General features: G+C 38.7%; 1 long non-coding RNA gene and 1 pseudogene across 1 annotated transcript in view; both read left to right on the plus strand.

The window, feature by feature from the left end:
* The first annotated feature begins 2,363 nt into the window (after positions 1-2,363).
* The window catches only part of LOC138846293 (uncharacterized), a 53,369-nt gene continuing 32,072 nt past the window's right edge, over positions 2,364-23,660 (plus strand). Inside the window, exon 1 of the long non-coding RNA XR_011383757.1 lies at positions 2,364-3,214. This is a non-coding gene — a long non-coding RNA (uncharacterized lncRNA). The remainder of the gene's footprint in view (positions 3,215-23,660) is intronic.
* LOC138846292 (N-alpha-acetyltransferase 50 pseudogene) lies at positions 10,157-16,816 on the plus strand (annotated as a pseudogene).

A 23,660-nucleotide genomic window follows, 5' to 3' on the forward strand; every position in this document is an offset into this window, starting at 1 on the left:
TTTGGCAGGAGCTGTACTCATCTCCTGTGGCCGCACTCTGCGGCAGGAAAAATGTGTTCTCAACTGAAAATGCTTTGACAGAAGCTTTGTTCCCTACATGAGAGATCCTTGAAATCTATCTTGAGTACAAACTATCTTATATAAACTTCATTTTTCACATGAGGATCTTAAGTGTTACGGTCCAGTTCAAGGTCATGTAGGTAATTTGTAACAGTGATAACTACATAGAATTAGGTATCTCAACACATCAGCCACTGTTCTGTCATTATAGTACTCACTCTAGAGTTAAAGAATGTAATGTGTGGAAAATTAGTACTTGCTATTTTGTTATAGTCAAACATTTCTGTGTATACTTATGAGTTGCTTGAACTTTATTCAAGACATTTTTCTAGTATGTTTACTACTTACTTGAAATGTATAACAAACAGCTTCATCTATTTGCCAAAAGTATTTGTATAAGTTATTACATATCTAGGTTTAAAAATTATTTGGTTATTTGCTTGGTATAAGAACTATCCTTGCATATCTGAAAACCTTGTATGGGAGTAAGTCACTTGGGTTTTAAGAATACTATCTTTTAGGTCTCTTAATGTCTTCAGTGATGATGTTTCAAAGGCTCTGTTTTATCAAAAATGATAAACACTTTGTTTTTTAGTGCCCATGCTGTTACCACATAAAGAAGTATATTAAACTAGACTTCTCAACAGAGTAGTTTAATACTGAATTCTAATATAATGGGATATTTTAAGGTAAGAAAATAGGATTTCTTTCAAATCTCATAAATAAGAATGATAATCAAAAATTGAAGATATCTACAGTGTTTCACCATTTGGTTTTAAATATTAGTCAAACTGATCATTTTTTTAATTTTAATTAGCATTTAACAGATTTAATATGGATTGCAGATACAATTCTAAGAACATAATTATAAACTCATCCTCCTTCTGCTCCACCCTATTCTTCTTTCTTTGTCTTCTTTTCAGCTTCTGAGATAATATTTTAAATTTACACTATAGTGTAAATTTCACTACAGTGAAAAGGCTTAATGATTCAAGGAACAAGTTTAATAAGTAAAAAGCAAAAAAAAAAAATCCTAGTTTAGAGGGACTATAGACAGTGGCTAAAAACAACATTTGAATGGAAAATTGAAGACATCAAATGATAAAAAATATTTTTAATTCCTTTACGAAAAGACTAAGGGAAAGTCTTTTATTATTTTTTAAAGATTTTATTTATTTGAGGGGTAGAGTTACAGACGGTGAGAGGGAGAGACAGAGAGAAAGGTCTTCCATCTGTTGGTTCACTCCCCAAATGGTCCCAATGGTTGGAGCTGTGCCGATCCAAAGCCAGGAGCCAGGAGCTTCCTCCAGACTCCCACATGGATGCAGGGGCTCAAGAACTTGAGCCATCTTTTTACTGTTTTCCCAAGCCATAGCAGAGAGCTGGATTGGAAGAGGAGCAGCCATGACTAGAACCGGCACCCATATGGGATGCCAGCACTGCAGGTGGAGAATTAACCTACTGCGCTACCGCACCAGTCCCATGGGAAAGTCTTTCATTATTTACTAAATGTCAATGCAAAAATGGATTTATATGATCCCTTAAAAAACTGATTAATTTGTATGTAGTAAAGTGGAACTTTTCTCAGGTTTTCTTGACAGTGTCACAGAAATACTTATGTTCAGGGATTGGAATAAATAATATCACTAAATGCCCATACTACCAAAAACAATTTACAGATTCAATGTGATCCCAATCAAAATACCAATGGCATTTAGACAAAAAGGAGGCTAAAACTCATAGAAACACAACAGACCTGAAATACCTAAATCAATCTTATACAACACAAACAAAGCTGGAGACATCACAATAACAGATTCTAAGACATATTACAAGGCAATTATAATCAAAACAGCCTGGTATTGGCAAAAAATAGATGGGACAGAATATAAACTCCAGAAACCAATCCATGCATCTACAACCAAATAATCTTTGGCAAAGAAGCTCCCCTGGAGCCAGCACAGTCTCTTCAATAAATGGTACTGGGAAAACTGGATCTCCACATGCAGAAGTATGAAGTAAGACCCTTCCCTTACACCTTACACAAAAATCCACTTAAAATGGATCAAAGACACAAATCTACAACCAGACACCTTCCAATTACTAGAGAATATTGGGGAAACTCTGTAAGACATTGGCATAGGGAAATACTTCTTGGAAAAGTCCCCAGAAGCACAGGTAGTCAAAGCCAAAATTGGCAAATGGGATTACTTCAAATTAAGAAGCTTTTGCACTGCAAAAGTAACACTCAGCAAAGTGAAGAGGAAACCGAAAGAATGGGAGAAAATATAGGCGAACTATGAAACTGATAAAGGATTAATTTGCAGAATCTATAAAGAGATCAAGAAACTCTGGGAAGAATAGAGGAATTGAAGACCCATAAACGACAGCTCCTGCCCTGCGGGAACCCCATACACACAGCCCAGCCTCTCCCTGGTGACCACTCCAGTCCCCACTGCAAAATCAGGGAGACGCAGGGCTGCAATCGCACAGATGGCCCGGGGGCCCAGAAGTCTCTGAGAGCAGGTAAAGGCCAGGACTCAAGGGGTTCCAGGTGCCAGTCCAGCCCCACCTTGAGGGCCAGAGGGGACCCAGGGAAGCATTGTGCCAGCCAGGATGGGCCCCACAGATTCCAGAGACGACCTCTGGGAGCCCCGTATCCTGTCTGCGTGCTTACCAGGTCCACCTTCCCCTACTCTGGACTCCCGACCCCACACACTCACTGTTTGTAGGGATCAGAAATGGGTGGTGTCCCGCGGTGAACGGTCAGAGCACAGCGGACGTCTTCTTTACTTCAGAGGTTCCCAGCAGAATGCGTTCCTTGGGCCTCTCTCAGCGGCGGAACCGGACTACTATGGCGTCAAAATCCCGCAAGATTACGTAGTGTTTACTCCACCGGGCCTGATTGGACAGCTCGCATAGCAGTCAGCACAGACCTCACAAAAGAAGCAACAAATCAGCATCCTCCATAGCAGGGACGGGAACTCCAGGCCGCTCCAGATAAGCAGAGAGGTGAGGCCTGGGACAGGGGCCAAGGGCCTCCTCCAGGCTGCACCCTTTCACCAGCGGGATCCTGCCACCTGCTGGGACCCTCCTGCCTCCCCACGGGTCTTCCTGGGAGAATCCCACCTGAGGCTGCAGTAACCTGCTTAGGGTGAGTTAGAGAGTAATGGCTGTTTATTGGCTTCTGGGCCTTTTGCTTTTCTTCTTATTTATGACTCACATCTCCATGGTGTCATTTGTGGTGTTTTTAATATTTATTTTAAGAATGTTAACAATTATTACATTATTTAATCCTTTTTTTCTTGTATCTCTCCTGTTGATATTTGTTTGCTAGTCTGCTTCTTGTCCTTTAATATTATTTTCTATTTATCTCTTGCTGGTACTTAGTAATTAGTGGAAATGTTTCTAGTAATCTCATTAGATTTATTTATTATTTGTATTTGTTTAGATTTTCATGAATTATCTTTATATAAGTGTCATCCTATATGACAATTTTATTCCTTAGAAATTATCTTTACTTTTTACCATTTTATTTTCCTGACTACCTTCCAGTAGGAAGTTGAAGATAAACAGTGGCAGCATCCTGATCCAGGCTTACTTTCAGGGAAAAAATTTTTCAGTGATGCTGTATTAGTTGTTGTTTGTTGCAGGTTCCCTTTGGTCTTGACCAGATTGAGAAAGTCACTTTTTGTTTATTTTTACTGATAGCAAGTATTTTTTCACTTGATGCTGAATTTTATTAAATGCTTTTCAACATGTAATCTTACTGATCATACGATTTCCTTTTTGTATTTTTCACCTGTTTGGATGACTTGTTTGGTAATTTAACAAATCTTGTATTTTTTATTATCTCTCGCTTGCATTTTATCTATTATATTTTCATACATGATTTTATTTACTATTTTATAATACTTTGCTTAGCATATTTGTATCTATGTTTATGAAAGGGATGCTTTTAAAAAATTATTTCAAATCCTGGCCCATTTGCCTCATCATGGATGTAATGTTAGTTTCACAAAAGAAATTTTAAAATATCTGTTTATGTGCACTTTTCATAGGCCTGGGAAACTTTTTTTTTTTTTTTGCTTCCTTAGAAGTTTGGAGTGTGCCTGTAATTTTGGACCAGAAATTTTGACTGTGTAAATTTTTTTTTAAATTTATTTGACAGAGGCCGGCGCTGCGGCTCACTAGGCTAATCCTCAGCCTAGCGGCGCCGGCACACTGGGTTCTAGTCCCGGTTGGGGCGCCGGATTCTGTCCCGGTTGCCCCTCTTCCAGGCCAGCTCTCTGCTGTGGCCAGGGAGTGCAGTGGAGGATGATCCAGGTGCTTGGGCCCTGCACCCACATGGGAGACCAGGAAAAGCACCTGGATCCTGGCTCCTGCCATCGGATCAGCGCGGTGCGCCGGCCGCAGCGCGCGGCGGCCATTGGAGGGTGAACCAACGGCAAAAAGGAAGACCTTTCTCTCTGTCTCTCTCTCTCACTGTCCACTCTGCCTGTCAAAAAAAAATTTATTTGACAGAGTTAGTGAGAGAGACAGAGAGAAAGGTCTTCCTTCTGTTGGTTCACCCCCCAAAATGGCCACTACGGGCCAGAGCTAGGCAGATCCGAAGCCGAGAGCCAGGTGCTTCCTCCTGGTCTCCCATGCGGGTACAGGAGCCCAAGCACCTGGGCCATTCTCCACTACCTTCCTGGGCCACAGCAGAGAGCTGGACTGGAAGAGGAACAACCAGGACTAGAACCTGGTGCCCATATGGGATGCTGGCGCCTCAGGCGGATAATTAACCAAGTGAATCATGGCGCTGGTCCCAGTTGTGTAGTTTTTCTCAGTTGATTGCTTGGAGTTTTCAAAATGTGATTCAACTTACTTGACATACAGAATTTTCTTATTTTATGTTATAAGGGGGAAATAATCATAAGGATACAGTATAGGCAGCAGTTTATCATCATTTCATTAGTTAACGTGAGAAGCTTTCGTATGTCATTTGAACAAAATGATCAGATATAGGAAGATGGCACTCAGCTGAATTTGAATTTCAGTTAAACAACATAAATTTTAGTTTGATTAGGTTCCACACAGTATGAGGACACCCTACATTTTATCTAGAAGGTACTGTCTTGGTAGCAGTGCAATGTGTGATATTGCATAAACACATTGTCTTCCAATCAAACATTTAACTTGAACTTATAAAGATTTTGCTGTAAATCCAAATGGCCAGCAGACATATGAAAAAATGTTCAAGATCACTAGCAATCAGGGAAATGCAAATCAAAACCACAATGAGGTTCCACCTCACCCCAGTTAGAATGGCTCACATTCAGAAATCTACCAACAATAGATGCTGGAGAGGATGTGGGGAAAAAGGGACACTAACCCACTGTTGGTGGGAATGCAAACTGGTTAAGCCACTATGGAAGTCAGTCTGGAGATTCCTCAGAAATCTGAATATAACCCTACCATTCAACCCAGCCATCCCACTCCTTGGGGAAGTGGGAAATGAAATTGGCAAACAAAAAAGCAGTCTGCACATTAATGTTTATTGCAGCTCAATTCACAATAGCTAAGACTTGGAACCAACCCAAATGCCCATCAACAGTAGACTGGATAAAGAAATTATGGGACATGTACTCTATCGAATACTATACAGCAGTCAAAAACAACGAAACCCAGTCCTTTGCAACAAGATGGAGGAATTTGGAAAACATCATGCTGAGTGAATTAAGCCAGTCCCAAAGGGACAAATATATGTTCTCCCTGATTGGTGACAACTAACTGAGCACCAAAGGGGAAACTTGTTGAAGTGAAATGGACACTGTGAGAAACAATGACTTGATCAGCTCTTGTCCTGACGGTTGATGTACAATGTAATACTTTATCCCTTTTAGTATTTTTTTTTGTTCTAGTACTATTGGTTGAACTCTGTAATTAACACACAATTATTCTTAGGTGTTTAAATTTTAACTGAAAAGTGATCCCTGTTAGGAATTTGGAAAACATTATGTTGAGTGAAATAAGCCAATCCCAAAGGGACAAATACCACTTGTTCTCCTTGATAGGTGACAACTAACTGAGCACCAAAAAGGAAACCTGTTAAAGTGAAATGAACACTATGAGAAATGGTGACTTGATCAGAGTCAGCCCTCACCCTGACTGTTGATGAGCAGCTTAATATCTTATCCCTCTTAATATTTTTTTTTGTTTGTTCTACTTAATACTTTTGGTTGAATACTGTAATCAATACACAATTCTTCTTAAGTGCTGAAACTTAACTGAAAAGTGATTGCTGTTAAATATAAGAGTGGGAATAAGAGAGGGAAGAGATGTGCAATTCGGGACATGCTCAAGCTGACTTACCTCAAACAGTAGAGTTAGAAACATACCAGGGGATTCTACTTCAATCCCATCGAGGTGGCATGTACCAATGCCATCTCACTAGTCCCAGTGATCAATTTCTGTTCACAATTGATCATAATGATAGGACTAAGAACCAAAGGAATCACATAAACAAGAATAGTGTCTGTAAATACTAGCTGATAGAATAAAAAAGGGAGAGAATGGTCCAACATGGGAAGTGAGATACACAGCAGACACATAGAATGGCAAATGTCCTAACAGCACTCTGGGCCTCATAATCAGCCTTTAAGGCATGCGAATCCGGCTGAAATGCCCATGAGAGTATTTCAGGCATGGAAAGCCAAGGCACTCTGGGGGGAAAAAATATCCTAAATGAAAGATCTCCACGAGTGAGATCCCAGTGGAAAGAATGGGTCGTCAAAGAAGGAGGTACCTTTCTCTGAAGGGAGAACAGAACTTCCACTTTGACCATGGCCTTGTTTAAAAATGATCAGAGTCAGTGAACTCAGGGGGCTTCCATAGCCTTGGCAGCTCATGACAAGAGCCTAGGGTGATTACTGATGCCATAAACAAGAGTATCAATTTGTTAAGTCAACAACAGGAGTCACTGTGCACTTACTCCTCATGTAGGATCTTTGTCCTTAGAGTGCTGTACATTGAGATTTAATGCTATAACTAGTACTCAAACAGTATTTTTCACTTTATGTTTCTGTGTGGGAGCAAACTGTTGAAATCTTTACTTAATGTATGCTAAACTGATCTTCTGTATATAAAGAGAATTGAAAATGAATCTTGATGTGAATGGAAGGGGAGAGGCAGTGAATAAGGGGAGGGTGGCGGGTTGGAGGGATGTTATGGGGGAGGCCATTGTAATCAATATTCTGTACTTTGGAAATTTATATTCATTAAATAAAAGTAAAAAAAATTGCATTTCTGAAGGATTTTCAATATAGAATAAAATATTCAAGGACAAATTAAGAGAATTCAGAACAAAGATGACAATGAGGTGGGATTTGGGACAACTGGCCTTTGTTTCCAGTAAGTCAATGAAATTTTATAGCAAATGTGCAAGACTAAATGTCAGAAATGGGCTAAAAACCGGATCCAGTCATTTGTCCTGCTTTGTTCCTTGGACATGTCTGACATGTGGAAAAAGTGAAGTAATCATTCTTCATTAAATTGGGTAGAAATGCACTGCTGGACAAAAATAAATATTTATGAAATCATATAACTGTGCTGCTCATAGAATGTTCTCATATAGGAAAAAGAAATGCTGCATTTTCATTATGAGATCTGGGATGATATGAGTCTTAAAAATTAATAGAAAATATATACTAAGAAAAAAACTGCCTTGATTTAAATTTTTTTGTACAAAGTAAATATCTTTTTTTTTAAATTTTGACAGGAAGAGTGGACAGAGAGAGAGAAAGAGAGAAAGGTCTTCCTTTACCGTTGGTTCACCCTCCAATGGCCGCCATGGCTGGCGCACTGCAGCCGGCGCACCGCACTGATCCGAAGCCAGGAGCCAGGTGCTTCTCCTGGTGTCCCATGCGGGTGCAGGGCCCAAGGAGCAAACCAGCACACATATGAGATTCCAATAGTACAGTGCCAGCTCTACCTGCTATGGCTCTGTGCTAGGCCCCAAAGCTTGGACTTTTAAATCAGAAACTTCATTGAATGGAAGTTAAAGATGTTGATTTTCCTTTCTCTCATAAATATTTGGCATTGATCATCAATAAACTCGGGGTGCCAAATTTCACTATTTGTATTGCTGTCTATGCTGATATGCACCTATTGCCAGTTGTCTCTTTTATGTGAAATTTGGTTGCATGTAAACACAAAGCAACAGAAATACCAGCACTGCTGACACACATACAATTTATGATGAAATAAACAATACCTAAACCTTCAGTTGCAACAGTCTGATGTTTCTGTTTCATCCTGTAAATTTTCAAAGCAGCCAAATCCAACAAGAATAAAATGAGGAACAGTAAGACTCAAAAACAATACTTAGCAATACTATTAATGTCAAAGATGCTAACATTTTAGTTGCAATTAAGCAACTACAGCAATTAAGTTCTTTCAAATTTTGACCCAAGCACACAGATCCCCAAAACGACCTTAATGTACACTTAGAAATCTGAAATCCTATGTAGAAAAGTGCCAATCTAAACCAGCCCTCATTTAACAAGAGAAGACATGGGAGTCTACAGGATGCACACTGATTTAACTGATGCACACTGATTTAACTGATGCACACTAACAGGGAAAGAAAGCCAAGACAAAACAGTCCAAATGAGGAAAACTTTGCTTATTGAGATTTCAGGGAATAAACTTTACAGTTGTCTTATGGATAATCCACACATACATAATTATCCTTCATTTTCATAGATTTCATTTTCCAATTGAGGGCAAAATGGTGTCAGTAAGCTTTTTGAAGGGCATTACAAAATCTATTAGGCAACCTTTTATATGAGTATAATCTAAACATTCACTCCTCCAAGTTGGGACAACGAAGATATTTAACTAGTGACTGATATGAATCAGCATTTCCAATATCCATTAAAAACACTTTAAGATAATTATTTGCTTAAACTTTATTTTTTGAAAGTCCAATTAGATAAAACTCAAAAGAAAAAGACTATTTTAAGCATCTCCCTGCTCTCACACTATTCTAAACTCTCTGCTGGTTCTAATACAAAATTGTCTCAAAAATTTATTATCACACTCCATAAATACTAAGAATATAAATCAATGATGCTCAGGAATTTGGCTAGATATATCGATGATTTGAAAAGTATTGAGAATAAAGAAAATACTGAGGGGGCAGCAAATGGTGTGGTTACAGTAGTCTCATATGAGTCCTGTATATGATTCTCATTCACAAATAGGTATATGCAAGCAAAGACCTAAAATAAACCTTAAATCTACATTTATTCCTTTTCCTACATGTACTTTTTCTATGCTTTTAATCCTATTTTAAGAAAAAGTATTTTGTAAGCATATATTCATTCTATTACTTGTGTGATGCTATATTCTTAATTTATTACCTTTGGTTCTCACCACACTCAAATTTTCAGATCAACTTTTGAGCAGTTGTTATTGCCTTCTCATTCAAGTTAGCTGAAAACATCACTATAAACACTTAACTTTTTCCCATCATTCATGGTTTTTGGTCTTGAAGGTTTTGCTGGTTTTTTTTAAAATACCTTAGATTTTATTATACCATCCAGAATTTTTATTTCATTTTTAATTTCCATTTGTTTTCCAAATAAAGTGTTTTTAATTTTTATTTGTTTTTCAAAGGAAGATTTAAATTTTTTTTCAAATAAAGTGTTTTTCACTGTATTTTTAAGGCACAGACAGTTGAGTTACAGATCTTTCATTTGGTTCCCTACCTCAAATATTCATAACAGCCAGGGATGAACCAAACTGAAGTTAGAAACTTGAAACCCTGTCTTAGTCTTCTACGTGGGTGGCAAAGATACAAGTACATGAGTGCACATTAACATGGAGTGTGATAGAAAGCAAAGGATGGGTGCATGGGTGGGGCAGCACAGGCACCCTCGTGGTGGCAGGAGACACCTCCCACCCCCTCTGGAGGCTCAGGGCTGTGCTCCTAAGCGAGGAGGCCGGCTGGTGAGGTTGAGTGGCCTGAGCTGAGGGTGCTGAGGGCTCTGGGCGGCCACAACGACAGCGTTGATAGTGGTGGTAACTACAGCCTCAGCAGGTGGGGAAGATGTAAGGTAGCCAGATCGAGCTAGGAGATGTGACACCACACAATATTAAACAGTTGAAGAGATTGAACCAACTCATCTTTCCAGTCAGCTACAATGACAAGTTCTACAAGGTTGTGCTAGAGGGTGGAGAGTTAGCAAACTTGCCTAATTCAATGATATTGCTGTAGGTGCAATTTGCTGTAGGTAGATCATTCACAGAATCAGAAGAGGCTTTACATCATGACACTAGGATGTCTGGCACCTAACCAAAGGCTAGGAATAGGAATGAAAATGTTAAATCACATCCTAAACATCTGTGAAAAAGATGGCACTTTTGACAAAATTTTCTGCATGCCCAGATCAGCAATGAGTTGGCAATTGACTTCTACAGGAAGTTTGACTTTGAGATTATTGAGACAAAGAACTACTCTAAGAGGATAGAGCCAGCAGAGGACGCTCACATGCTACAGAAAAACCTCAAAGTCCCTTCTGGTCAGAATGCAAATGTGCAAAAGACAGACAACTGACCAAATTACAAATGAATTTTCTTGCACTTGCTTGTCGCCAAATAAAAGAAAGACCCATTGATTCCCACCCCCTTCTTTTAAAGCTTTCTTCCTTCCTTGTTCTTGTTTCTCCTCCTTTCTTTCCTTTCTTCTAGAAGCTTCATTATTTCAAGGACTTTCAAAAATAATCATGTTTGGATTGTTTCAGTTCTCTTATTTTTTGTAAGGTGGTTTGATTGAAGGAAAGAGAAGGTAGATATGTATAGTTTCACAGTTAAGATATATGGTCCCAAAATTTTGGGTGTCAAATAATTTCAGATATTTTAGCTGATTTTTTTAATGTCCTGCTTTCACATTGAAGGTCAGAGCCTACAAAACCTTTCATTTCAAAAGACAAAAAGAAGCAGCAGCAATATCTTGTTCTCTAATTCATAGATAAGTTTAGCATGTTTGTGGTACTTTGAATTTTTAAAGACTATTTGTGGTATTAATCCCTTGGCATTGCCTTCACTCCACCTTTACTCCTTCTGATCACTCTCAGGAGTTGAACCACTGTTATCCTTGCTAGAAGAACTAAGTTTATTTTGGTTTCTAAAGCAATTTATTTTTTCTCTTGTTGGTGGATGGGGCAGTTTGGGTAGGTGGTGTTATACTTTAAGTATTTGAATTAAACTGCTTTTTTGCTAATGAGTGGGCTTGTTGGCAGGTTTGTTTTTCCTGCTGTTGATTGTTACTAGTGGCATTAACTTTGAGAGCTGGGCTGGTGAGGTTAATTTTTTTCAATATCCCAGCTAGAGATATGGCCTTTAACTGATCTAAAGAGGTTTGTTGTGATTTAAGTCTTTTCTCTTGTTCTTTTTCTTCAGTAAATCCAGTAATAGTTTAATATTAAAAATGGAGTTGGTGTCCTTCTAGCTCAATGCCCTTAAATAATCCTGAAGCAGATGTTTCTTCTTGGACATATTAAAAAATAACCTAAAAGGAAGCATAGATGTACTTGTGACACAATAAATGCATTTAATGTTGATTAATGCAGGCTGTTAAAAGTGTGACCACCAATCATTTGCTAATACAGGTAAGAATATCTACACAGTATTTTTGAGAATAACATAGCTGTGCTATTCCTTATCTGTTGGAGAACATCTCAGATTTGCTTAGACTCTGTGCCTATGTATTTTGAGTTGAAGAATTTGGGGAAGGGGAGTTGTTAAACATAGTGCTTCTATTCTTTGAAAAGTAGAAGTACAAAGTGTTAATAATGCAGACATCACTGTGACCTAGTCTACTGATAACACTGGTTTATGCCAGATAGTTTCTCGGCACTTAGGGAGTGACTTTGACAGATTGATAACTTGTGAGATGGGAGATATCTGAAATATTCCTGTTTTCCTCCCATAGCCCCACCTCCCATATTTAGAACAGATTGCCAGTACTGATGATCCCAAACATGCTCTCATTAAACTTTGAAACAGTGTACAGGGCTTGGACTTAAGTGGAATATTGATTCATAATACTTATGCTGTTATGTAAGTGCTGGTATGAGGTTTCATCTCCAAATATGTTAAGTGACAATTATTATGCAAAGTGCTTATGTACACTTTATAATGTTCAGTTTTTGTTTGAGAATGTGAAAGTACAAAGTACAGTAGACTTTGCCAGACTTAATTGAGTGTCAAGAATAATAAAGAAAAGAAAGATAATTGATGAGTGAGTTTATAGGGTTCTAAACTCCGGATAGTTAAATGTAGAAAGAACCATACTGGTTTTTAGGGTATCAGTTTCTTAAATGTTTAAATAGCCCAAATCTAAGGTTAGAAGAAAAGTTTATTAGTAAGCACCTTTATATTCATGGATAAGTTTCAGCTTGGTCTTGCCAAAAAGAGTGCTTGAGTCACGAAAGGCATAATTAGTTTGAAGAATTCAGCTTTTTTGTAAACTTCCAGATATCAAGATAGATTTTTTTAAAAAAGATTTATTTTATTTTACTTGAAAGACAGAGTTATAGAGAAAGGTAAAGACAGAGAGAGGTTTTCCATCCACTGGTTCTCTCCCCAGATGACCACAATGGCCAGAGCTGCGCTGATCCAAAGCCAGGAGCCAGGAGCTTCCTTCGGGTCTCCCACATGGGTACAGGGGTCCAAGAACTTGGGCCTTATTCTACTGCTATCCCAGGCCATAGCAGAGAACTGGATGGGGAGAGGAGTAGCCAGGACTAGAACTGGTGTCCATATGGGATGCTGGCACTTCAGGCCAGGGCATTAACCTGCTGTGCCACAGTGCCGGCTCCCAAAATAGATTTTGATATATAAATGACATTGCCTCTATTTCTATAGCTATTTCACCTGGACTGTCTAATTTGTCCTATGAATGTATCCCTAAATGTTGATATTGAAAAACCAAATAGCTGCCTCATTATTAACTTCATGTTATTTATGGAAGAAAAAATTTTTGAATTGAGTGTTTAGGCTCCCTGTCATTATAGAATTTCTTTTTCCACACTAGTCAGTGACTTAATCTAAATTGTAAATATAAAGGGTTAATTGTCCTACATCAAACTTGTATTCTATCCACTTACAGAGGAAGAGGACGTGGAACAGGAAGAAGCTAGGTCTAGTTCATATGCCTATGAATCAGTAAAGTCTTATGTAATGTCACATGTTAATTTTTTTTGACAGAGTTGACAGTGAGAGAGAGACAGAGAGAAAGGTCTTCCTTTGCCGTTGGTTCACCCTCCAATGGCCGCTGCAGCCGGTGCGCTGCATCGGGCGCACCGCGCTGATCCGAAGGCAGGAGCCAAGTACTTATCCTGGTCTCCCATGGGGTGCAGAGCCCAAGCACTTGGGCCATCCTCCACTGCACTCCCGGGCCACAGCAGAGAGCTGGCATGGAAGAGGGGCAACCGGGACAGAATCCGGCGCCCTGACCGGGACTAGAACTCCATGTGCCGGTGCCGCTAGGTGGAGGACATGTTGATTTGATTATCTGATATATGGCAAAAATTATCTTTAAAGTCAAACAATACTTGTGTTAACTGAAAGATCACAGTATATATTCATATTTTTTCAGGACAGATAGTTCTTACTGTGAGAAAAACAGTCAAAATTTTACTGTAGAGTATTTCCATTTGGGTTCTAAATAAAAGTATCTGTAGAGAAATCTATGCAATATATAATTTGTCCAGATTAGTTTTCATTTGAGGAAAGAAGTTCTGAAATGTATCTCAAAGGCAGTTACTCATCAATTGAAAGTCCTCCAAAAAGAGAACTATTGGGAAACTTTGATATGTGATGGTGGAAAAAAGAAAAGCTCCCTCAGTTTTTTGGAGGGAATAACTTTTAAAAAAATACTTAATGGCTAAGTTTACTTGGTGCAGTAAAGTTTAAACTTGTCAATTTTAACATTGCTGTTACATCTGAAATAAACTTACGTGATGTTCTGGTAAAAAAAAAAAGAAAGCAAAGGAGCTGGGACTCAAAGCATGCAATCTAATACGACACACAGGTATCAAAAGTGGCATCTGAACTGTTGTGCCAATCACCTGCCCTGTTAAAAAAATATATTGAACTAACTGTTGGGCTTACTCGGGGGAAAATTACTTATCATCCTGACAACTTTATCAGACTATGTTGAGCCTGGCCCCTGAGCACTGCCCTTTTGCTGGTACTAGTAGGGGCAGCTCATGGAATTCAAGCAGTCTTACGCAAGAGAGAAAATTGCATACCCATTTGCTTACATGTTCACTTTTCTTTTGCTTCTGAAATAATCTTGTAAAATGTTTGCATCACTTTTATAGAGACTAGAAAAATTAGATCGGTTACAGAAAGTGCTTTCTCTTTGATACCAGCAGTATAATGATACATGCTTATCTTAAAATCAGCAAAAATTGGATAGAAAAAACACCTCACTTTTTATAAACATGATAGTTTATAAATTATTCTATGTTTCTTAAATAGTGGGAAACCTCCAGAGTGCTTTGATAACTTCTCTGAAGACAAATAAAGCAGTATCTGAACAGTAATACTGACTTTCTTATCCCTTACTTTAATGTGTAGATGATAGAGAATAAAGCAAAAATAATGCACTGTGTTGCCCTGTTATCTTTGAAACTAACTTTAGTTAGTGAGATATACACACACAGAATAAAACTCATTCCAAGTAGACCATACATGCATAGGGCTGCATATTTCAAATATATTCAGAGTAAAAATAATTTTTGTGGAGTTACATAACTCCCAGAATGTTTATTCCTGTCAAGGTAACATAGAATTTCAGTATTTCACAATTTTTGACAAATCATAACTATTAACTTAATAACTAGAGAAAACAGTTACAGTTGGAAAATGTTACAGTTAGAAAACCAAATCTTATAAATATGCCTAGAAGTTCCAATGCCATCTGAACACTTGAGCCTGAAATGCTATCCATTCCACCCATTTATAGTCATTAGTACAAGCTCAAATCTCAACTCAGAGTCAACTATCCCACCTACAGACAGAAAATAATCAGAATTTGAGAAGAGTTGAATATTATACTATGGGTTGCAATAATGATGAGAAATATGATTTCTCTGATTTTGTATCTCATGGTCATTTAAATTCAGCATGGTATCTTCAAGTTCATCAAAGTACTCCATTAAAAAGTTCATAACATTTTTGGAATTAAGGTGAAAATTGTAGTTTGACAGGTATGCAATTATTCATGGTTAGTTTATAGGCATTATAGCCCAGTTTTTTTTAATTAAGATATTTTCATTCAACTGTTTTATTAATGATGTTTTCATTAAAAGTTTTAGAGGTATGAAACTAAATCATTACATGTATAAATATATTTCACATTTGAACAAACAAGTAATCTTTGAAATTATGTTAAATGCTCTATGGCAAAGCAAAATTGAGGGTCTTCATCAACCAGAAAGAAAATTCACATACTTTAACATATTTTCTGGGAAAATACGCTGTAATATGACACTATTGCATAAGTTTTTTATTTATTCATTTCTGTATAATTTATTTGTTCTCATTACTGTCAATCTGGTTGGGAGCACAATAATCAGTTATACAATTGTAATCACTGATGTCAGGTTTTATTTTCAGATATGGTTGAGAGAATTTTCCCATTTATATATTCCAAAATTATTTATTCCACTACTTCTTAATTGTTGAGAAACAGATTAAACAGATCTATTCTTTGCATTTATTTTGTAACAGTAAATTGCACTGTATCATGATGAGGTATAATCAAGCCCTACAAATATGATGCATCACTGTTTGGTGGCATTCTCTCTTTCCAGAAAAGCAACAGAATAAATATGGAAGAAATGAGAAGGATAAATTCAGGTGCACACTCAGAATGAGAAAAGACCACAGTAGTCAGTAGCTTAGGTGATACTGAGGGGTAGGCTACTGCTCAGTTGAGCCCAGATGTATGAAAGGACCAGGGGCCAGTGCTGCGGAGCAGTGCCCTGGCCTGAAGTGCCAGCATCCCATATGGGCGCCAGCTCAAGACCTGGCTGATCCACTTCCAATCCAGCTCTCTGCTATGGCCTGGGAAAGCAGTACAAGATGGACCAAGTCATTGGGCCCCTCCACCCATGGGGAAGACCCAGGAGCTCTTGGTTCCTGGCTCCTGGCTCCTGGCTCCTGGCTTGGGATCGGCACAACTCCAGCTGTTGTGGCCAATTGGAGAGTGAACCAGCAGATGGAAGACATCTCTCTCTCTACCTACCTCTCTTTCTCGCTCTCTCTCTTTCTCAATGGAGGGGTGCTTTTTTGAACAAAACTAGGTAATCTTTCTCAAATTTTCCTGACACTGAGGATATCATGTCAGTGCTTTCTGTCTATAAACAAACCATTTTTATGTTCGAGACTTCTCACATAGTTCTTTGATTACTTCTTTGTTTTCTACTTTGTTATTTTACAGAGTTAAACATAAATTTAAACATATTGAATCTGGATATATCAATGTCCTTCTATCACATTTTTTCCTGATGCATAATTTGGTTTTGTAGGGAAGGGGGTATACTTACTTTTTCAGCTTGGAAAATTACTCCATCCATCCTCATGATGATTAATACTTCTCTCTGTTCTTGCATTCAGAACTTCAATTACTTGATCTACTCACTGCTAATGCATCAATAACCTATGATTCCTACAATTATTTATTTTTAGTAACTTTTCTCATTTCAGAATCAATGTACTAGATCTCTTTCTGGCACAAGTAGTTCCTTTGTTAGAGAGATTTTTTTTTTTTTTTTTTTTTTTTTTTTTTTAATTTTTTATTTTTTTTATTTATTTATTTTTTTTAAACTTTTATTTAATGCATATAATTTTCCAAAGTACGACTTATGGATTACAATGGCTTCCCCCCCATACCGTCCCTCCCACCCACAACCCTCCCCTTTCCCACTCCCTCTCCCCTTCCATTCACATCATGATTCATTTTCGATTGTCTTAATATACAGAAGATCAGCTTAGTATACATTAAGTATGGATTTCAACAGTTTGCTCCCACACAGAAACATAAAGTGAAAAATAATAGATGATTTTTTTAAATGATGATGAAATCAGAGCAGACCTATTGTCATGTTTAATCCCAGTGAGAGTCAAGTTGGGAATTGATAATTTCTTTTTTTTTTTTTTTTTTTTTTTTTTTTTTTTTACAGAGGATCAGTTTAGTATGTATTAAGTAAGGATTTCAACAGTTTGCACCCCCATAGAAACACAAAGTGAAATATATTGTTTGAGTACTCGTTATAGCATTAAATCTCAATGTACAGCACATTAAGGATAGAGATCCTACATGAGGAGTAAGTGCACAGTGACTCCTGTTGTTGACTTTACCAATTGACACTCCTGTCTATGGCCTCAGTAATCTCCCTATGCTCCAGTCATGAGTTTCCAAGGCTATGGAAGCCCTCTGAGTTCTCCGACTCTTATCTTGTTTAGACAAGGTCATAGTCAAAGTGGAGGTTCTCTCCTCCCTTCAGAGAAAGGTACCTCCTTCTTTGATGACCTGTTCTTTCCACTGGGATCTCACTCGCAGAGATCTTTTGCCAGAGTGTCTTGGCTTTCCATGCCTGAAATACTCTCATGAGCTTTTCAGCCAGCTCCGAATGCCTTTAGGGCTGATTCTGAGGCCAGAGTGCTATTTAGGACATCTGCCATTCTATGAGTCTGCTGAGTATCTCACTTCCCATGTTGGATCACTCTCCCCTTTATTTACTCCATCGGTTAGCGTTAGCAGGTACTACACTTGTCTATGTGTTCCCTTTGACTCCCAGTCCCTTCACCATGACCAACTGTGAACTGAAACTGATCACCTGGAACAGTGAGATGGCATTGGTACATGCCACCTCGATGGGATTGAATTGGAATCCCCTGGTATGCTTCCAACTCCACCACTTGGGGCAAGTCAGCCTGAGCATGTCCCAGATTATACATCTCTTCCCTTTCCCATTCCCACCACCATGTTCAACAGGGATCACATTTCAGTTAATTTTCAACACTTAAGAATAACTGTGCATCAATTACAGATCTAAACCAGTCATATTAAGTAGAACAGATAAAAAAAAAACTACTAAGAGGGATAATGTGTTAAGTTGTTCATTAACAGTCAGGGCTATGCTGATCAAGTCACCATTTCCCATAGTGTCCACCTCACTCCAACAGGTTTCCCTCTTGGTGTTCAGTCAGTCGTCACCGATCAGGGAGAACATATGGTATTTGTCCCTTTGGGACTGGCTTATTTCACTCAGCATGATGTGTTCCAGATTCCTCCATTTTGTTGCAAATGACTGGATTTCGTTGTTTCTTACTGCAGTATAGTATTCTAAAGAGTACATATCCCATAATTTCTTTATCCAGTCTATCGTTGATGGGCATTTAGGTTGGTTCCAGGTCTTAGCTATTGTGAATTGAGCTGCAATAAACATTAGGGTGCAGACCGCTTTTTTGTTTGCCAATTTAAATTCATTTGGGTAAATTCCAAGGAGTGGGATGGCTGGGTCGAATGGTAGGGTTATCTTCAGGTTTCTGAGGAATCTCCAGACTGACTTCCATAGTGGCTTGACCAGCTTGCATTCCCACCAACAGTGGGTTAGTGTCCCTTTTTCCCCACATCCTCGCCAGCATCTGTTGTTGGTAGATTTCTGCATGTGAGCCATTCTAACCGGGGTGAGGTGAAACCTCATTGTGGTTTTGATTTGCATTTCCCTGATTGCTAATGACCTTGAACATTTTTTCATGTGCCTGTTGGCCATTTGGATTTCCTCTTTTGAAAAATGTCTATTGAGGTCCTTGGCCCATCTCTTAAGTGGGTTGTTGGTTTTGTTTTTGTGGAGTTTCTTGATCTCTTTGTAGATTCTGGTTATTAACCCTTTATCTGTTGCATAGTTTGCAAATATTTTTTCCCATTCTGTCGGTTGTCTCTTCACTCTCCTGACTGTTTCTTTTGCAGCACAGAAACTTCTCAATTTGATGCAATCCCAATAGTTGATTTTGGCTTTGACTGCCTGTGCCTCCCGGGTCTTTTCCAGAAATTCTTTGCCTGTGCCAATATCTTGAAGGGTTTCTCCAATGTTCTCTAGTAACTTGATGGTGTCAGGTCGTAGATTTAGGTCTTTAATCCATGTTGAGTGGATTTTTGTGTAAGGTGTAAGGTAGGGGTCTTGCTTCATGCTTCTGCACGTGGAAATCCAATTTTCCCAGCACCATTTATTGAATAGACTGTCCTTGCTCCAGGAATTAGTTTTAGATCCTTGATCAAATATAAGTTGGCTGTAGATGTTTGGGTTGATTTCTGGTGTTTCAATTCTGTTCCATTGGTCTATCCATCTGTTTCTGTACCAGTACCATGCTGTTTTGATTACAACTGCCCTGTAGTATGTCCTGAAATCTGGTATTGTGATGCCTCCGGCTTTGTTTTTGTTGTACAAGATTGCTTTAGCTATTCGAGGTCTCTTGTGCCTCCATATAAATTTCAGCACCATTTTTTCCAGATCTGAGAAGAAGGTCTTCGGTATCTTGATTGGTATTGCATTGAATCTGTAAATTGCTTTTGGGAGAATGGACATTTTGATGATATTGATTCTTCCAATCCATGAGCATGGAAGATTTTTCCATTTCTTGGTATCCTCTTCTATTTCTTTCTTTAAGGTTTTGTAATTTTCATCGTAGAGATCTTTAACGTCTTTGGTTAAGTTTATTCCAAGGTATTTGATTGTTTTTGTAGCTATTGTGAATGGGATTGATCTTAGAAGTTCTTCCTCAGCCATGGCATTGTCTGTGTATACAAAGGCTGTTGATTTTTGTGCATTGATTTTATACCCTGCTACTTTGCCAAACTCTTCTATGAGTTCCAATAGTCTCTTAGTAGAGTTCTTTGGGTCCCCTAAATACAGAATCATGTCATCTGCAAAGAGGGATAGTTTGAGTTCTTCCTTCCCAATTTGTATCCCTTTAATTACTTTTTCTTGCCTAATAGCTCTGGCTAGAACTTCCAGAACTATATTGAATAGCAGTGGTGAGAGTGGGCATCCCTGTCTGGTTCCAGATCTCAGTGGAAATGCTTCCAACTTTTCCCCATTCAATAGGATGTTGGCTGTGGGTTTTTCATAGATTGCTTTGATTGTATTGAGGAATGTTCCTTCCAAACCCAGTTTGCTTAGAGTTTTCATCATGAACGGGTGTTGTATTTTATCAAATGCTTTCTCGGCATCTATTGAGATAATCATATGGTTTTTCTTCTGCAGTCTGTTAATGTGGTGTATCACATTGATTGTCTTGCGCACATTAAACCATCCCTGCATACCAGGGTTAAAGATCATCCACCCAGACCAAGTGGGATTTATCCCTGTTAGAGAGATTTTATTTATTTATTTGTTAGGTAGAGTTACAGTGAGAAGGAGAGACAGAGAGAAAGGTCTTCCGTTCACTGGTTCACTCCCAAAATGGCCGCAATGACCAGAGCTGAGCTGATCTGAAGCCAGGAGCCAGGATTTTCCTCTGGATCTCCCTCACAAGTGCAGGGGTGCTTGGACCATCTTCTACTTCTCTGCTAGGCCACAGCAGAGAGCTGGATCAGAAGAGGAGCAGCTGGGACTAGAACTGGCACCCATATGGGATGCTGGCACCACAGGTGGAGGATTAACCTACTGCACCACAACTCTGGCCCCTGTAGTTCCTTTGGTAACCTTTACATTTTCATACTTTTTCCTCTACAAAGAGTGTTTGGTCCTTGAACTGTACAGGTGGAAATCTAAATCAGGTTCTTTGCTCAGGTGTGCTGATACTCAGTGATCCCTGATGGTCAGTCCAGCTGCTCCTTTCTGAGCCTGCTGTAGTGAGCAGCCTCAGATATGAGTCTGGTTACTGTATATTGGGTCTGCATTTTTCATTTTGGAAGGAAGTTGTGAATCACTACATTTTCTTTTTTACTTTAAGACATGCATGGATCTTAAGAGGGAGAGGATTTATGAAGTCTGGTTACTTACTAAACCCTGGCTCTTATAAATGATAAGGTGTACAAATTATAAAATAAGATTTTAATTTATCAGTGATAGTCTGGGACATAGACACACTTGGACATAGACAAATATGAAAGAGAAACTGAACCTTTATATGAATATGCCTCAAATTAAGTCAAAGTTATTTTATTTGTCAAAATCTCACTTGCTCAAATTTCTATCTAGAAGTAAGTGTTCTTTTTTCATGATTTTTTTATAATTTATTTGACAGGTAGAGTTATAGACAGTGAGAGAGAGAGAGACATAGAGAAAGGTCTTCTTTCCATTGGTTCACTCCCCAAATGGCCACTACGGCAGGCGCTGCACCAATCTGAAGCCAGGAGCCAAGTGCTTCCTCCTGGCCTCCCATGGAGGTGCAGTGGCCCAAGCACTTGGGCCATCCTCCACTGCTATCCCAGGCCACAGCCGAGAGCTGGACTGGAAGAGGAGCAGCCGGGACTAGAACCAGCACCCATATGGGATGCTGGTGCCGCAGGCAGAGGATTAACCAAGTGAGCCACAGCACCAGTCCCTCATGATGTTTTATATACTGGGACGTGGTGATCTTTTTTCACAATTCTGATTAAGCCATGCCATTATTTAAGTTTTCCTTTAATTTTGTCATTTTTATCGTTGTGATTTAAGTAAAATATATTTTTTAATATTTATTATAGTGTCTTTATTTTTATTAGTTTAATTTCTTAGTTTTCTTATTATAGTGTTTCCCAATTGTCATAGCATTAATCAACCAAAAGATGACTTTAAAAATGCCAGGACCTTATTAATGCTCACCTTTGTCACTTTAATAACATGAACACTTATTAAGTTGTTCAATATTTCTCACTTAGTGTTCACTGTTGTTTCACTAAACAAAATAAAGTTCAAATATGCACACTGTTTATATTCATATTTCTTTTTTCTCTGTAATTATACATTATAACTACTGTTATATTGAGTATATTTACAATTTTTTTGTAATTTGACCTGTCTCCTACATGCATATTACAATATATCTGTGTAAGAAAATGTAACAATCTCTTAATATGTGACAATATTCTTTCAGATGTATTTAACATGTAATCTAGAGAAAGATGCTGCACAGTATTCAGGATAAGGATAATCCTTTTTTATTTAGTATGGAAGATGAGGTAGAGAGTGAGAGTGATGGGGGCTGGGATGGTTTGAGCTGTGGTGGGTATCTGGAAGCTTCATCATTGGTGGCAGATCTGTGGAAGTGTTTACTTTTTCCCAAGTGAGCATGGAGAAATGCAGCCCCTAAGGCACCCTGTTAAGAGGAAAACAAGAAGAAGGGGAGCCCAGGTGACCTTGTATCACCAGGAGGTCTGCCCTAAATGCTGCCAAGTAGGGGTGAGCTGCTCACAAGCTCCCGTTTACTCTCCAGTGTCTCCCCAAGTCAGCTACAAAACCACTTCCTCCTTGGTCAGGTGAATTTCCTGGCAAGTAGTTGTACATGAATAATGAACATCTATTGTCGGTTTTTTTTTTCTGGTGATGAATTTTTTATTTGTGTTCTTTTGTTATATTTACTCCTAGAAATATTTCTTATTTGAGTCTTTTGTGTCTTCTGTTTTCTTTTTGTCTGTCTACCTCCCTCCCTGTTTTTTAAGGTAATGCTTTTTAATAGTTGCTATTTTTCATCTTCTAGCTTATTCCTTTTTTTTTGAATTCTTTTTTTTATTTTTTTGTCTGCGATTTTTTAAAATGATGGCAGAGAACTGCTCCCATGCTTTCTTTTTATGAGATTCATTTATTTATTTGAAAGGGAGAGAGGGAGAGGGAGAGGGAGAGGGAGAGGGAGAGGGAGAGGGAGAGGGAGAGGGAGAGGGAGAGGGAGAGGGAGAGGGAGAGGGAGAGGGAGAGAGAGACTTTTCCACTCACTGGTGTACTCCTCAAATGGTCGCAATGGCCAAAGCTGGGCCAATCAGAAGCCAGAAGCCTGGAGCTTCTTCTGGGTCCCCCATGTGAGTGCAGGGGCCCCAGAACTTGGACCACCTTCTGCTTCTTTCCCAGGTATATTAGCAGGGAGTTGGATCACAGGTGGAGCAGCCAGGACTTGAACCGGCACCATATGGGATGCTGGCACTGCAGGCGGTGGCTTTACCTGCCATGCCACAGTACCAGCTCCCGTTGTCTACTATTTTTATATCTAGAACTCTTAGAGTTTTTGTCTACCATTAATAAGTTGTTTATGGGAGCCAGCATTATGGTTTAGTGGATAAAACCATCACCTGTACCACCAACATCACATATGAGTGATGGTTCATGTCCCCAATTCCAATCCAATTCTCTGCTAATGTCCTGAGAAAAGCAGTGTACAGTGGCCCAAGTGTGTTTAGGTGAAGCTCCTGGCTCCTGGCTTCCACCTGGCTTAGCACTAAAGATTATAGCCATTTAGGCAGTGAGAAATGGATGAAAAATATCTCTGGCTCTGGCTCTCCCTCTCTCTCTCTGTAACTCTTTCTAAATAAATGAATATATATGTATATATTTTAAAAA

Source organism: Oryctolagus cuniculus, chromosome 17 (genome assembly GCF_964237555.1).
Source record: "Oryctolagus cuniculus chromosome 17, mOryCun1.1, whole genome shotgun sequence".
NCBI classification, from domain to species: Eukaryota; Metazoa; Chordata; class Mammalia; order Lagomorpha; family Leporidae; genus Oryctolagus; species Oryctolagus cuniculus.